Genomic DNA, 16,294 nt, shown 5'->3' with positions numbered 1-16,294 from the left:
AAGATCATCTTGAAAAAGTAAGTGTGCTGGGAATAAAACTGAAGACTTGATATATATGTCAAAGATTTGAAATAATTGCTATAAGAAATCTGATAAGGAGCTCACAAAAGATAGCAATGAGGTCTGGTTTAAATTAGAAGGCATGAATTTGTAGTGAACTCAAGTCCATAAATTTCATGTTATTTCTGGCCAAAAAAGAAACAGTTGAGATAAACCAACACAGTGGATTTAGAGAAGTTGGGAAGTTACAATGGAGGACTCTAATGGTTTTAAAAAGTGCACATTAAAATGCCAAGTTACAACTTTAAAAAGGTGGAGGGGAGTAAATCGTGGCCTGGAGGTCTTGAGAGGAACTGGTATAAAGTGTTTGAAGAAGTGAAAGAAGTGATAATTATGAAAAAAAAAATCATGATTTAAGTCATGGTGACAGGATATTTGATTTAGGACTCATGGGTGAGTGAAATTTTCTCTCTCAATCTCTCATAAATGGTCTAAGATATTCATTTTTAAAGATATGCACTGATAAAATACTTCAGAAAATATTTTCTTCAAAGTCTTACACAAAATTTCGTATGGTAACTCATTAAAGGAGAAGTCTGAAGAATGAGGAAAGGTGAAACTGGAGAGTAAGGATTTCTTTAGAAGAGGTACTTTAAAGGAAGTCCCTCTCAGAAGAGGAATTTTCTAAAAATTACTCAGAGAGTTTGTCCCCTGGGAGTTTGGAGGACAAGGACTAGGTGATGATACATGCCTGTCTGTCTGTAGTAGCAAAGCAAAGATGCATGGCTGCAGTGGGAATGGCTGTTCTTTCTGAGCTTGTTAAGGCAAGGGGTTGTGTGTTTCCCCTAGGACAAAATGTGGGCCCGTTAAAGAGCAAGACTCTAGAAAGGAATCTAGCCAAAGAGGATAGGGTTGGTGGGATGGGGATGATGCCAATCAGAAAAGAGATAAAAGGAACGTTAAGTTCTGAAAAGGAAGTCACGAGTAACCCACAGAAGGCATCTCTCATATCAAGGCACCTCTACACAGAAAAGCTCTAGCAATGAGTCAAAAAAAAAAAAAGGGAGGGGCAAGAATCAAAATCTAGAATGCCCCACTTCCAAACTACAGGTTTCCCAGTTTAAAGGAGGTCTGAGCTGCTTGAGAATTGAAGCTTTTGACATTAAACTGGACTGGACTTTGATATTAAAAAAAGACTATTAATACCTAAAGGTAACTGGAAAAGCTGTAAGATTTGTCTGAGAGTAACTGGGGGAAAAAGGAAGCTCCAACAGAGCATGTTTAAAGGCACTGGGATGGAAGGAATCGAGCTCATTTCTGTTTGTACCTTGTCTTGGAATCAACAGCAAAATTTACTTAAATCACAATAAAAATGGAAGATTAGTCTGTTAAAAATAGCTCACTTGAGAATCCTCAAGGCATTTAATATGAAGAACAAATAAAACCACTTTTTTGTCTCTTTTTATACTGTTTAATTTGAAGAGTTTTTGTTTAATGATGTCAAATTCAGACTGTAGCTTTTTTTTTTTTTTCATCCTATTGCTATAAGGAGGTTAAAAAAAATACAGCTAACTGTATTTTATCCTATTAGGGACATTGCTATCTTAGGGAAGCTTTTTATTGATAAAGGAACATAAACATACTTGACAAATATATTGTCATGTTTCCAAATACTGCTTGGAAATGTGAAGGAGAAAGGAAGGAGTAGACAGGAAGAGAAAAGTTAGGGATTTTGAAACAGCTAAATAACGAAGAAAGAAAGTTTATTTCACTGCAAAAATTAGATTCATATGTAGTAGATTTGAGAATACTAAAAAATAAAGATTAAGATTGTACTTAATAGAGTCTTTATGCTGTAAATAGGTTAAAGCTTCAACATTGTCACAAGGAAAGGTAAAGAAATATCTATCCTTTATAGCACTTATCCTGCTTATAAAAGAGTAAATAATGTATCCTAAAAATACGTACTGCATTCACACTCTGAAAACTGTTCTAAGTGGTAAAAATTAATAATTAGGCAAATGACTGGATACTAGGATAAATTTTAAATTGAGTCATTAAGATGATTTGCTGTTGGTTGTTGAAATTGCTGCATTAAAATAAAGACATAATGCTGAAATACCTTATACTCATTACTTGCATTAAGCTACCAATACATCTGTGCTTTGGAAAAATGATTTACAAATAACTAATCATCTATATTTTGAAATCTGATTTGAGAAACAGAATATAAAGAATACTATTGGTCTTTAAAAATTGAGAGAATGGTCCAACCCTCAAGAACACCAAAGTGAACATATTGCTGACAAAAGTGCTTTGATATTGCTTGAACTTTTCAAAGTGATTCTTAAAATGTTAACCTCTATAAGCATACTTTAAAGAGTTTTCAAACCAGTGAAGCACATAATCATTTGCAGCCATTATTGAAGGTACATTTAACAAAAAACCGACTGAACTTCAATGAAGGTATAACACTACAACATAAACCTTTAAGAAACCTTCAGAGAAAATATTAAAATAGGTTGTATCTTAGGTGACCAGAGATTAGATTTAACATATGAATATAGTCCAGAGGAAAAAAAGAGAACAATATATTAAACCTAAAACAACTTGTAAAAGTCTGAAATCACAAAAAGAGGTGGCAGAGCTAGGTTACAGGTGGAAATATAGTAGAATAAAAACAGTTACATACAAACCTTTGTCTGTCAATGAGGCAGGAACCATTTCTAAACCTTTTATAGGTGAGGTAATAATTTTGTACTCCTTGTTTAATAATCAAAAGAATTAACAAAAGAATTGTCAGCAAAAGAATTAACACAAATGAGTGTAAACTGAATTGTATTTATACTTAATACACTTATAAGCAAGTATTCTTTTGAAAAAGAGAAACTTGTACTGCAAAAGAATGCTGATACTAGGATAAAAAAAATACAAAAACTGCCAGTGTACACAAAGTATAATAGCTGACACTACACAAATGAGAATATTCTTAAACTATCTTTGCAAAGGGATTGAGTGTGGCTGACTGTACTGTTCACAGTACAGGTTTTCAAACTTCACAACTCATGACAAACATTAAAAACTAAGATTTGACTCAGCTAAAATACAGTGCTTAGTGTCTAATAAAAAAAAACACCTTTAGATCCCTTTTCTTTACCTCCCTCCAAGTTCAATAGATTAGTTTCTGCTGTGTCTACATAAATCATCCATATAGTCAAATTGTACCTCCCCTAACACAGATCTTATTTAATTGAATTTCATGAAGAAAGGGCCCTGAGTTGAGTTATGTCATCTTCCACATTCATCTTCCCACACCATACCATAGCACCATCTTTAATCAACTTGTTTTAAAATATCTTTGTGTTTTATTCCCCTATCCATTAGAAAGACAAAAGCAGATCCCACTTAATAATATTTTTCCCTTTCCAATTAGAAGTCATGTTTATTTATAATAGAAAAATTATCTGAGTTTTACATGATGAAAATCTAAAATGGCTTTAGGACAAAATCTAATTTGAGAATCTCTTACAATAAGAAATAGAAAATACTTATTTTAATATATAAAATCTAGTTTCTAAAACACAGGCTCTAGAGTCAGGGAGATCTGGGCTTGAATCACTGTTATATCACTTATTAGCTGTGTAATCCTTAACTTCTCTGAATCTCATTTCTTTCTTTCATCTGCAGAAAGGAGATAAAAAAAACAATAACCGCCTTAAAAGTTGTGGTGAGGATTAAATAGAATTATACATTTTAAATGCTTAGATAATGCCAGGCACATAGTGGTGCTCAACAAAATGTTAACTTCTATTATTATTATTAGTATGGTACTTTCTTATTTTAAAAATGTTTATATTGTTTGATCTAGTCATTACATTGAAAGCATATTTGTATAAAAAATTGTACAGTACTTAAAAATAGATTATGTAAGAGTATTTAACAACATGGTAAACTGCCATACATACAATTATATTTTTTAAATACCATTATATAACAGAAAGTATGATATAACTGTAATTTTTTTTAAAGTAGGTTGTAGTAGGACATACTACCAAAACATGAGCAGAAATGTAGTATCTTTAGGTGCTAAATTGCAGATAATTTAAAATACTTTTCTTCTTTATGTTTAAAATTTTTTTCCAATATTCGACAATGACCATTTACTACCTTCACAATATTTTTAAAACCCCAAAGTGTATTTTTTTTTCCTGATACCAACTTTCTTCAGAAAAGTGGAGTTAGAATAAAGAAAAGGAAAAAGTAAGGAGAAAAACAGTGAGAGAGGCATGTATTTTTTAAAAGCAATATTTTATATAAAGGATATCAATTTTACTATATTAAACAAAATTCCTATTTTGAATTATTACTTTCTAGATTTTTTTTTTTTTTTTTTTGAGATAGAGTCTTGCTCTGTCACCCAGGGTGGAGTGTAGTGGCACGATCTCGGCTCACTGCAACTTCCACCTCCTGGGTTCAAGCGATTCACCCAGGCTGGAGTGAAGTGGCACGATCTCTGCTCATTCCAGCCTCCGCTTCCTGGGTTCAAGCGATTCACCCAGGCTGGAGTGTAGTGGTGTGATCTCGGCTCACTGCAACCTCTGCCTCCTGGGTTCAAGTGATTCTCCTGTCTCAGCCTCCCGAGTAGGTGGAACTAAAGGTGCGCACCACCGCGCCCAGCTAATTTTTGTATTTTTAGTAGAGGTGGGGTTTCACCATACTGACTAAGCTGGTCTCGAACTCCTGACCTCGTGATCCACCTGCCTCGGCCTCCCAAAGCACTGGGAATACAGGCGTAAGCCACTGCACCCAGCCAACTCTCTAGCTTTAAAGTTAATCAAAATTCAAGAGTCCAACACTTTAATTATAGCATATTTAATCATATCTTCAGAATAATGTTTAATTTGAAGATCAAATTAATATACATTTGCCTACTTAAGTAAATGTCATTTAAACTACTTAGCAAAAGGAGACTATAAGAGGAAATGGCCAATTAAACCATATATGTAAATTTATTGCTATATTGTCTTAATTACTAGACAAAAGGATATTTTAAAAGGCAAAAAGTCTCTCTTGAGGGACATTAACTCAGAGAAAGTAGATGGATCACTTAAATCCTAAATCCCAAGATTTCCTTTTGCAAAATGGGTGTGGTATTGAGCTTTGGGTATAGATGCTATCAACTGCAGTGAGAAAAAAAGACTGTGAAACCAACCTAGAGAAGCCTATCAAAAAAACCAAAGAAATGGTCCGCTAAGAAAAGGGGAACGCAGGAGAGAAGAAGTTCACTGAAGGCAAGAAAGAAGTATTTTTAAAAGGAGGAAATTACCAACAACGTGGATGAAACATGACACAGAATAATAGAGGAAGATTCTTGATTTTGACAAACTGAATTCACAGCTCAGAGAAGGTCCTGGACATGCAGCTGGGCAATTTCAGAACTTGGAAAAGAGAAAGGGAATATGTTTTATTGGTGACCAAGAAAACACTACTGAAGCTACTACTGATTTAATATACAGCAGGACTGGACTAAGCTGGAACTATAGGGCAGTGGAAGGACCATGTTGACCATACTCTTATAATTTGCCTTGTTAATGGCATTTTGCCAACGAAAAACATGTTAACAACAGCATTTCTGATATTCCCGAAAAAGATAATTCAATTTTTAAAGTAACATGAAGGGAAACAAATAAAGAAACACATGATATGATTAAGGAAGTATATCATTAATGGTTCCCTCTACTGGGAATCAGGACAGCCGGGGGTAGAAAGGGAAATAATTGTAGGGCATAAAGATAGGGTTCTGAAGAATTTATATGTATGAATCACTACCCTTTGACACACACACACACATATATATATATTTAAAGTACAATCAGTAATCTCCCCTTAACTGTGGTTTCGCTTTCCCAGGTTTCAGTTACCCATGGTAAACTGTGATCTGGAAATATTAAATAAAAAATTCCAGAAATACCATGGAATACTACACAGCCATAAAAAAGAATGAGTTCATGTCCTTTGCAGGGACATGGATGAAGCTGGAAGCCATCATTCTCAGCAGACTAACACAGAAACAGAAAACCAAACACCCCATGTTCCCACTCATAAGTGAGAGTGGAACAATGAGAACACATGGACACCGGGAGAGAAGCAACACACACCGAGGCCTGTCCGGGGGTGGGGCAAGGGGAGGAAGTGCATTAGGACAAATACCTAATGCATGCAGGGCTTAAAACCCCTGACGGGTTGACAGGTGCAGCAAACCACCATGGCACACATATACCTATGGAACAAACCTGCACATTCTGGACATGTACCCCAGAACTTACAGAAAAAAAAAAAATTCCAGAAATAAACAGTTTGGAAGTTTTAAATTGCATACCATTCTGAATAGCATGATGAAATCTCACGTTGTCCCACTTGGGACATGAATCATCCCTTTGCCCAGAATATGTCCACACTGTATGTGCTACCTGCTCGTTAGTCGCTTAGCTGTCTCAGTGAATAGATCGACCATCACAGTATTGCAGGGCTTGTGTTCAAGTAACCCTTATTTTACTTAATAACAACCCCGAAGTGCAAGAGTAGCGATGCTAACAATTTTGATGTGCCAAAGAGAAGTCATAAGATATTTCCTTTCACTGAAAAGACATGTCTAGGAAAAAAATAACTGGTTTAAGGCATCTTCTTGGAACATATCCCCTGCAATTAAGTAGGCGGTGGGTAGAGGCTACTGTACTGAGAGTCTACCTTTCTAAAAGAAAAGAATTAGTAGCATCGGAGAATTAGTACACATTTCCTTACTTAAGTGTAAGGTTTTCTTTTGCATAAACGCTGTAAGGCATATTGATGGCACATAATCATGCTCTGAAATTCTAAATGTGTTTATACAATATGTTCTAAAAGTTAAAAACCTTAAATTCCAGACTCGACAAGGAATGTGAAAGTGCTAGCCCAGATTTTCCAACATATCCATCCTTAAAAGATTCCACATGTATATAATAAAAAGGGTGTGTTGCTGATATTTACCTGTTAAAAAGTCATTCTTTAGGGTTGATGAAACTTTTATTATCAGAAACTGCATACACCTTGACAAAGTGGACTTATAAATTGTCTTACAACTGTCTTCAGTGGTTTGTTACATTTACATTTTACTTTATTTACTTTGTATTTTCATTTCATTTTCAAGTTTACAGTTTTAATGACCTTGACAAAGAAAAAAATATGCCTTTATAGTCTAAGAAAAATTTCTTGGATTATTTCTTCACTTGTTACTAAAATATGTCTTCAGTTAAAAACAAGTTTCCATATGAGTTAGATCTTTTCCTATTATTCATACCAGGCAGAGTCAGTGGCTTAAATATGGCTTAAACAAAACAAACCTTTTGTTTCTAAATATCATTCTCTCTACTTATAAAATAAATATATTAGTGCATGATTCAGAGGACCACAATTCTATATTTAAAGTGAAATATGAATTATCATCAATATTAAAAGTACTAACTATAGTACATTTAGAAAATCTGATAGGATAGCATATACTTTAAAAAATTTAGAGAGCCATGAATGCCATGGTTTAAAAATACATTAATTATAAAGATAGCTTTCATTGCCTCTTAACTCTACCAAGAAATTATAACAAATGGACTTTTTTCTACACGAAAAAGTTAGACATGACCTTCCTCTGTTTAGTGTGAAACTCTGAGACAGGAAAGATTTTCATTTGATGTGTGTGAAGGCAGAAAATGAAACAGAAAATTACTCTTCAGGTTACTTTTAAAAACCATTTCTTAACGTTTGAAAATCAGAATATTATCACTAATTTTGAACTTTTCTCTCTGTGCCTAAAATGCTTGTCACTTACTGAGCACCTCTATACTTCCCAGTATTGCCATTCAACCTTCTACAAATGAGCAACCTAAAGCTTAGGTGAAACAATTTGCTGAAGTTCACAAGTACTATAAATAGTTAAGACTTGAGCCCAGTTTGTTTCTTTTCAAAGCTCAGAAAAACGCTTACATCTACACCAAATTGCATACTTAACTTTCTATATAATTTAAATTATGCTATCTTCCTACTATACGACGCATCCAATTATAAGAACACCAATTCAATGGCAATTTTTTTGGGAAAAATAACTATTATCACTTAAAGATAAAAACTGCTTATAGATACACAATCTAATTTCAGAAACGTCAAAAATGAATATATTAAAAGGCAAATAACATGGCATGATGCACTTTATGTTTCTAACCTCTAATTTACAACTTCTTATCACACCTAGGAAAGATTCCATCAAAAAATCAAAATTAGAATGCTTAACTGTATTTGATTTCAAAGAACTCAATTCCATTAACTGCCAGAGTTCATTCTTTGAATTTTCTTGGCTTAGATTTGAAGGTTTTCTTGAAGAAGTCTCTTAGTCATAAGCAAAAGAGCACTTCTTAAACCACAATATGTAGGTTGGAAACAACATTTTTTAACAGATAATTTTATAAAATTATGAACTAATTAAAATGTTTAATAAATTAGAGGAACCAAATTACTCCCATTATATCTACATCTACAATGCATGCAATCTCACTTTGTTTTTTTGAAGCCAGGATTTAAGCATTTTCTATTATTTAGGCGATATTTTCACAATTGTGAGAATAGACTAGTTTAATTCCACTAGGACTATCTTTTCACAATGAACATGTCTCTCACACTCACACTACAAATAAAAACTGGAATAAAAATTTACATAATTAATATATTCCATGCCACTTCTGAATTTTATAACAGTATGATCTATGATGTATTGGTTGATTATATAACCTAATTTTAGTATTTCAAATGCTGGGTTAATAAGGTAAAAATACTTTTATTAACTTTTGTAAAGCTGTAATAACTCTCAGCATTTTAGTAGCTGAAATAATGAAATAACAAAAAATTAAAACACACAAAAAAATTTTAAACTAAAGGACAGTATGAGGTTTGTGACTTTTAAAAGACATTTATATGTATGGCACCCTACTGTACTTTGATTAATTATCTCAGCTATGATTTAGTTTCTCATCACATATGGTATTCCACAGCATGCTATGTAAATGCACAAGGCCACATGCCACTTAGAAAATGGCTTAGTTTTTCAAGTTTGTAGTAAGCATAATTTAGAAAGTGGCTTAGTTTTTCAATTTTGTAAATTATTAATTTAGAGAAAGATGGTCTATTTTTAGATGTTCTAACCATTTTCCTTTCTCTGTGAATTTGATATTTAAATATATCAAAATATGTGTATCATAAACACTGACAAACTTATCTTAATAAATCATATTTTCAAAATGATTCTTAAGGAATAATTTACTGAAGTATGTATGTTTAATATATATTATATGATTCCCATGAAAACTACCTTAGGTTATAGAACTAAACAGATCAATACTGATTCCAATTCTATTAATACTATTAAGAGTGACTAGTAAACAATCTATGTTTTACTGAAAATGATTACTTGATAAAAACATTGTCTAGAAATAGGTTTCAGAAAACACGTCTAGGACAATCAAGTATTAATAAAACCACCTACTTGACCAGGCAATAATGATGACTAATAAGTTCAATTCAGGATATAAATGTTCAGTATGAACAATAAAACACTCTACTTTTTTTTTTTTTAAAGCAAAGTACCAACTATAATTAGTGGGATTGTTAAGCAAATAATTATTAATAGTCCCAAAGTACAGCACTCAATTAGAAACTAAGGGATTAAAAGACATTTATACAAACAATTTCACTTGCCAAGGAACATGCTAGAAGCAATTAGCAACTGCCTGAACTTAGTCGAGGACCTGTTCTACAGTAGAGGATCAACTGGAAATCTGTGGGCTTTATCCCACCCACCAGGAAAGAGGAAATCTAAAGTTTAATACAAAACTAAAATCATCTTTGAGGATAACCACATACCACAGTTTTAATTCTCAGACTTTTAAAACACTGCAGATTTGTTCTATTTAATTCTAATATAGGACACAATAGAAACAACTTTTTTTTCCAGACTTTTTACATATCTGTATTAGTAAAAAAACAAATCAAAACTCAGTAAAGCTCCATGAAGCACATTTTTGCAAGCTTTTGTAAGCTTGTCCCACAAACGCTAGAAGAGTACTGAATTTAGACAGCTGAGTGGTATACATCTTACCTAAAAATGATTTCTCTGTCAGCCATGTAAAATCCAGAAACTTAGAATTCAATCTAATGTCAGATAAAATCCCAGAGGTCAAATGAATAGTTAAAATATTAAAAAATCCCTTTTTTATGCATCAGTTATATTATAAGCTTCAAATTTTAAAGAACTTTAAAGGATAATTCATTTTAATTTTATAGTTTTCATAAATCTTCTCAATGCATAAAATTCAGACATTCAATTTCCAATATTACCAAGTTCAATTAAATGTAATTGTTTAATGTATTGTGGCAAGATACTCCTGAAGAGATTGTTCTGTTCTTAAAGAGACAAAATTCTCAATGACTGTTTTACTTGAAAATATATATTTATACATGTTGTTTTGACATAATTATAGAATTTATTTCAATGCAGAAAAGATAAAAAATAAAACCAAAATTAAAAATATCGTATGTCCTCTACTTAAAGATTTTTAATACAAATGATTATTGAGAAATATCACTTGCCTTAGCTAGTCTGTCACGCATTTGTAGTTCTAGAAAATCTCCCATAAGGACTTGGATGAAATTCCTATGCGTATGAATTCACAAATTATTAATACTCAAAAAATGTATACTACAAAGATCCAATAAGAGTGAACCAAATAGAAGTCTCCAAGCTAAGACAGTTCATCTTGTAGTAGTCAGATAATGACCTGTCATGTATACTCCATGGCTTCTCACAAAACATAGCTTTAAACAAAGATGAAAAGCTACAATAGTAACTGACATAGTCACGGTAAAGTACATGATGGATATTTAAATCCTCAGTGGCATCTGTGAATACATATGACCTGGAGGAAGCACTTTTAAAAGAAATATTTATACATGTTCATTTAACCATATTAAGACAAGTTATCGTCATTTTAAGTGTTTCAGCAGATACAAGTTGTTGAGATCTTTATCAAGAATATCCTGGAAAAGACTGAAGCATGAACTATGTCCTATTTTTTAAATTACAATACTAAGTCTACTTTATATCTTATATGGCAATATACAACATAATATTAAAATGTCAATTTGTTGACATTTGACTTGGGTTACACACATTGTGTATTTGTCTTAAAATTCCAAAAAGTTAATTTTTAGCTTCAAAACTTTGTAAAAACTGAAGTTTTTAAAAACCAGGTATAACAGTAGTTCTTATTCCTAACTGCTCATAAAATCACCTGTGGAACTTGTAAAAAATACAAATGTCAGTCCTCATCCCTTCTCTCCTCTTCCTGAACAATTCAGTTTAAAAGTTATCAGATGATAAGCAAAGTAGGTATCCATGTGGTTAGGGGGAGAGGGTGATAAGAGATTGGTTTCATATCAGGAGAGTAATGATATAAGAGTACATATTAAGGAAAATGGGAGCCAGTTTTCTGTCAGAGAGTTATTTACAAAGGAGTTATTTACAAAGATGAAAAGGAAGAAAATTAGTTTTCAGTGTCTATGAAAACAAAAATATAGATGTAAGTGTGGCTGTGTATGAATACGTAAACCTACATCTAGTCCTTGGCTTTTTCTACTGAGAAGAACCAGGAAAAGCAATATCCCAGTAACAATGACCACACCAGATCTTGGTTTCTAAATATCATTTTCCACTAAAAGGAACCTGGGCTCCTTGGAGAAACAGCTGATTCCAGGAATGGAGATAGAGACAGTATAAGCTGAGCCTGGAAGACTTTCAGCAAGAAAGTACTTGAAGATTGGTGGAATCATGTCAAAAGGACATAGAAGGCAGCTTGAAGTGGCTTTCATTAGCCGAGTTTGTAGTAATTTGAAAATAAAAATAAATAATAACATTCAATATAATCCCACTGAATAAAACAGAAAATGAAGGTTTGATGAGGAATAGGATATTTTTACATAGTCTCAAGGTTCTTCCCCAGAAATCACTAATTAATTAGAAAACTGGCAGACGACTCCTAAGATATAACATCATTATCTATAATTCAAATCAAAATTTTGTGTAGAATGCACACAGCATCACATCTGTGGTATTCTTATCAAAGATGCATAATGAATCTAAACCACAAGAAAATACTTGAAAAATGCACAGTGAAATACATTCTACAAAATAACTGCTCTGTAATTTTCAAAAGTCACAAGCTAATGAAAGTTAAGGAAAGACTAAGGAACTGTCCAGATTCAAGACAAAAGAAATATGAAAACTAAATGTAACCTGTGATTCTATACCGAATCCTTTTGCCATAAATGACCTTACTGGGATTAATAGCCAAACCTGAATGAAATCTCAGGATCAGACAGTAGTAATATACCAATGTTAATTTCCTAATCTGGCTGATTTTATTTTGGATATGAAGAAGAATGAAAAAACACTGACAGATTTCAAGCAGAGGTATGATAACTACATTTTCAGGAAGCTATTTTTGATGATGCATATCAATAGTAAAAACATTTTAAATATGCACCTCAACATAAATATGTATGTGTGAAGTTTTATGTACCTGTTCTATAGTACTAGCATATTTAAATCATGAAAATAGACTCAGACATGAAAATTAAAAAAGATGTTATATAGAATTAAATTAATTTAATGAGTCATTTTGTATATCTACTGCGGTGCAAACACTTCATTTAGAGGCCTCTAGTAAGCAGAATGGTTAAAAAGGGGATAAGTCTGGCATACCTATTTAGATAGCTTCTAAAACAGGAAGAACCATAACAGAATGAGAAGAAGCGAGGCAATAAATCAAGACACTAGTAGTGGAAAAAAGGAGCAAAGAGCAGACTGGAGAAATATTTAAAGAAGAAAACTTTTATAGGACTCAGGAAGTGATTTGCTATGTGAGATAAGGATGGGGAAGGCTTGAGGATGATTCCAGATATGTGACTTGGGTGAATGGATGGAAGAAGAAATGAAGGAAAAATAAGAGAAAAGTTGAGGTTAAGAGAGAAGAAAATACATTTATTTTCCAGGCATGTGGCATTTATTAACAACAGGATTTTCACAACACAGTAAAGAGCAAGAAAAAAAAGCCCTAATGCAGGGTGACAGGTAGCAATGAACTAGCTCCACTGAATATAAGCATAGTGCACTGTCTGGGTGGCTGCTGTCTTAGTCAATGGCTTTGAAGCATAGCCTATGGGAGAAGGTATGTTTTGTATACGAGTGTATGTGTCTCCATGTATTTGTATGTGTGTATATTTGTGCCTCCATGTATGTAAATACATGTGGATATGTTTGTGTCCATGTAACTGGCTATTTTTTATGAAAGTCAAAATGACTACTTAAGTTTATGAAGAGTTGATGAGACAGAGAAAGTCTTATGCTATACTTCATGGGTTTGGGTAGAATAAATAGTCATTCTTCTACTTTTAGGTAAATTGTTATTAAATCAATATTATTAAAACTAAATATTTAGGTGTATTTCAGCTTTCATGTGCTAAAACAAAAAATTGTGAATTCAGATATGATGAATCTTATTAGACTCTTATGGAATTTCTATAAAAGTAATAGGCAGGGGTAAAGATCGAAATTTTTGCCCTCATACAACCCCATATCAAAAACTTGTTACTTGAAAGACAAAGCAATATATAAATAGCTGCTGACAGTATAAATAGCAGTATTTTAGAGTTTCCCTTGGTCCACAGAATTTAGACAAAATGTTAAAGTGCAATTCATTTTTCTAGCAAATATTCAACTATACACCCTTGCTTTGTATTATCTAAACTTCTAGGCAAAACAAATAGGGAGTCAAAATTTCAAATAAAAGTGAAGACTTGTTGGACTTAACAACATGACTACCGCAGAGAAAGATGTTGGAGACATTTTACCATCTAAATTTATTTGCAATTGATTACTTCCTTTCTTATGGCAGTATTTCTCTTTTAGCTTTTCATTTCATTAAAATATATGAACACGGCAAATATGCCCAGTGCTACCTAGCAAATAATATTCCACCTAAGCAAATGTAGAAGAATAAAGGATAAGGCAAAGCATATGAACTTTCATTCTGGGTTTCTTTTAAGCCCTAAGATGTTACTAATTTTCTTGACTTGGATGTTAATAATATACAGCTTTACGAATGTAAAAGCTTCTGCAGCATTCACTGAATTATAAAGCATGACATTATCTATCAATGCTTTCTTCTTAGGCTCTAATACTAGCAAACATCTTTCAGAAGAAAATGCAAACAGAAATTTACTACCACTGGTCATGAATGGAAGTCTTCCAAAGTAAGAAAAACCACTGATGCAGCACAAATATTCAAGGTAATCAATTAAGTCTCTGTAAGTTTCAGCTTAAATAGTATATTAAATTTAATTTTTCATTGGAAAATAGTAGTATATTAATAGTCATATAAGTATAACGAAAATACAAATCCATTTCACTGTTGTTTCATTCCTCACGGTAAACTGCTGTGACATTCCAATATTAGAAACCATATTTTATAAAATTTTGAAAATGTTAGTTGTTTATATTGGTATTCAACCACAGGTCAAACAGAGTACAGAAAATACAAAGCAAGTTTTGTAACAATGTGCCTTCCTAATGCATTTCCACTCAAAGTCCAAAGACCCATTCTGTGGTAGAGAAAAAAACAAAACTAAAACCTTATCCAATGGCTACTGGCACCTATGGCATGTACAAAATGTATGCTATATTTCAAAAAAATCTGAAATATGCCCCCTTGCCTTTTCAATGTTCATTAAAAACATTACTATATAACTTAACATTTAACATAATACTACATATTTATAGTATTACTGAGCCTTCTCAAAAGAATATATGCAAAAGCTATGTTTAAAAAAGGTGGGAAATCCTGATTCAAAAATCGCTTTCCTAACTTGTTTGTTGGGGGTAGGAGAAAATCCCAAACAAAAAATGCACTTAAAAAAACTTATTAAAGAGACTCATAAGACAACTATTTAAACTCTATAGTGTTTCATTATTTTTACATTTAAATAAAATTTTGGGAATACATTTTTGAATTATGCAATAAAATCTTTAAAATTAAATATGTTCTCTCTTTAATCTAGGCCTTAATAAAATGCCTGGAAAATAATTCTTGCTACTATATAGTTTACAATTTTAGGTTAAAATGCTTGATTATTAAATAAAATATATGCAAATATTATATTTTAATAATCCTCATACAAATATTTATAATTTTTTTTTTTGAGATGGAGTCTCGCCCTGTTGCCCAGGCTGGCATGCAATGGCGCAATCTCGGTTCACTGCAACCTCTGCCTCCCGGGTTCAAGTGATTCTCCTGCCTCAGCCTCCCAAGTAGCTGGGATTACAGGCACTCGCCACCATGTCCGGCTAATTTTTTGTATCTTTAGTAGAGACGGGGTTTCACCATGTTGGCCAGGCTGGTCTCAAACTCCTGACCTCATGATCCACCTCCCTCGACCTCCCAAAGTGCTGGGATTACCGGTGTGGGCCACCACACTTGGCAAAAAATATGTATAATTTTAAATAAATTCTGATATTTAAAAAAAGTTTAGTTTCTTTCTATAACCAAATGTCTTTTTGCAGTTTTTAATAAACTTTTGCAGAAGGCCTCTGTGGTAAGCTGAAGCAAATCATTTTAGTTAATGATAAAATAATGTTTTTGATTACATGATCAATTTTAATTCACTCTAGGACCAAAAAAATCATTTAAGTAGCATTGAAGAAAGATGGCTGGATGTCCATAATACAGAAGACAGTTAATTTTCATCATCTTTTTTGAGAAAGAAAAATCTGATTAATCTACAGTTGACCAGAATGTCTTCATTCAAATGTATTCAGTATTTCTGCCAAATGAGTCAAAACATTAGGAGTCTGGCTATTTACTTACTCACTTTAACGAACCACAAAATAAACTACGGATTACTACAATGTAAGTTTAGAATGTTAATATTAAAAAGATGTAATTTTCAAATTGATTTGGGGGTATAATCTATTAAACAAACTTATTAGAAATTTCATTCTTTCTACACAGCTAAAATAAATATCAGAAATAAGATTTAGGATATTAAAACTATTTTGTTTTTTTTTTAAGGGAACAGATGCTGTAAGATATTACAATATATTGTATTTTAAAATAAAACATCTATAAAATTCTATTTAATTGGTTATTCTGTTAGCTAACAT

General features: G+C 32.4%; 1 protein-coding gene across 1 annotated transcript in view; it reads right to left on the bottom strand.

The window, feature by feature from the left end:
* The window catches only part of PHF14 (PHD finger protein 14), a 202,399-nt gene that overhangs the window by 41,156 nt on the left and 144,949 nt on the right, over positions 1–16,294 (bottom strand). The gene's annotated exons all lie outside the window — the stretch shown is intronic.

Source organism: Nomascus leucogenys, chromosome 11 (genome assembly GCF_006542625.1).
Source record: "Nomascus leucogenys isolate Asia chromosome 11, Asia_NLE_v1, whole genome shotgun sequence".
Classification (NCBI taxonomy): Eukaryota; Metazoa; Chordata; class Mammalia; order Primates; family Hylobatidae; genus Nomascus; species Nomascus leucogenys.
The sequence above is the reverse complement of the archived record's forward strand: the minus strand, read 5'-3'. Positions and strand labels throughout refer to the sequence as shown.